A 1,495-nucleotide genomic window follows, 5' to 3' on the forward strand; every position below is an offset into this window, starting at 1 on the left:
GCAGGCATAAACAAATGTTCTCCCGGCCTTGTTGAGCCATTCAAGCAAATTAATATGCTCCAAGGAAGGGATCCTGAGAACCTCAGTACATAGCCTGTTATTCAGAAATTCTAGAGCCTTGGACTTGCATGTAGTGTCTGAAGTGGGACAGAGCCTTTGTCTGGGGGAATTTGATGGCTGTCTCCAGGTTGGTATTGAATGAAAAATTCTCATCTAGGGTCCACAGCAGAATTAGTGGCAATTGGGGAAGAAAGTCCTAGCTCATTTTTGTGATCCCAGAAGTTATCTGTATTGTGAACCTATGGTAAGAAAAACCGAATTAGGGTCTTTTCGTGGACGCCAAGGAACAGAAAGCATCTGCCGAAGCAGATCCGGAAGAGCGCGGGTGGGCCTGTTGGAGTGTTGGTTTTTGAACCTCGGTGTTTGAACCCAGGATCTCGAAATAAACTGTCCACTAGATTGTAAGGTATATATAGACAGTCTTGGAAACAATGGGAAAAAGACTGAACTAGAGCTGGTTTTGGCTATTATGGACCACTTCGAAGTGTGTGGGTTGCTCGCAACCCTCCTGCCTTTGCTTTCGTTGAATTTGAGGATCCCCGAGATGCTGCTGATGCTGTCCGAGAGCTGGATGGAAGAACACTATGTGGCTGCCACGTGAGAGTGGAACTGTCGAATGGTGAAAAAAGAAGTCGCAATCGTGGCCCACTGCCCTCTTGGGGCCTTAGCCCTCGAGATGATTACCGAAGGAGGAGTCCTCCACCTCAGTGAAGATCTCCAAGAAGGAGAAGCTTCTCTCAAAGCCAGAGCAGGTCACTTTCTAGAGATAGGAAAAGAGAAAGGTCTCTGTCTTGGGTGAGAAACCACAAGCCATCTCGGTCCTTCTCTAGGTATCGTAGCTGATCTAGGTCAAATGAAAGGAAGTTGAAGTCCAGCTTGCTAAAGAAGTGGTATACAGGAAATAACTTCATTTGACAGGATTATGTACAGAAAATTCAAGTTTTGTTTGAGACTTCATAATCTTGGTGCATTTTTAAGATGTTTTAGCTGTTCAAATTTGCTTTGAACTTTAGTTTTTCATAGACTGAAATAAACCTAGATCCTGCCCAGTTAAAGAGTGATGTGCTAATGATACAGAAACCACTGGTAGAAATGGAATAAAGCTCTAGTTTGTCTACTAGCTGGGATATGGTGTGGAGCTGTGGGTAAAATGATAGGCAGTCTTTAAAAGCTGTTAGTGAACACCAGCTAACAGGTAAAGGATGGGAACTGCACCCTGAAGGCTTTCAGAGGTTCCTTACTGATTGCTATATATGGACGCATAGCTGTAACATTCTTTATTTGGAAACAGAAGACTTTAAGTTACCAGTGTCCTATCAGTATAAGGGCATATTGTAGAGCTGAACCTTTGAGTTACTGTGCCAGATTTGTTTTTCATGCTGGCATTTGTAATATGTTTGTGAGAATCATTGGGATTAAAGTTTTTGTACAAAAA

The 1,495-nt window shown here is 43.1% G+C and overlaps 1 pseudogene; it reads left to right on the forward strand.

Annotated features, from left to right (window-relative positions):
* Window positions 1-301: 301 nt before the first annotated feature.
* LOC127221256 (serine/arginine-rich splicing factor 3-like) lies at window positions 302-975 on the forward strand (annotated as a pseudogene).
* Window positions 976-1,495: the final 520 nt, after the last annotated feature.

This window comes from Phodopus roborovskii, unplaced genomic scaffold (genome assembly GCF_943737965.1).
Source record: "Phodopus roborovskii unplaced genomic scaffold, PHOROB, whole genome shotgun sequence".
NCBI classification, from domain to species: domain Eukaryota; kingdom Metazoa; phylum Chordata; class Mammalia; order Rodentia; family Cricetidae; genus Phodopus; species Phodopus roborovskii.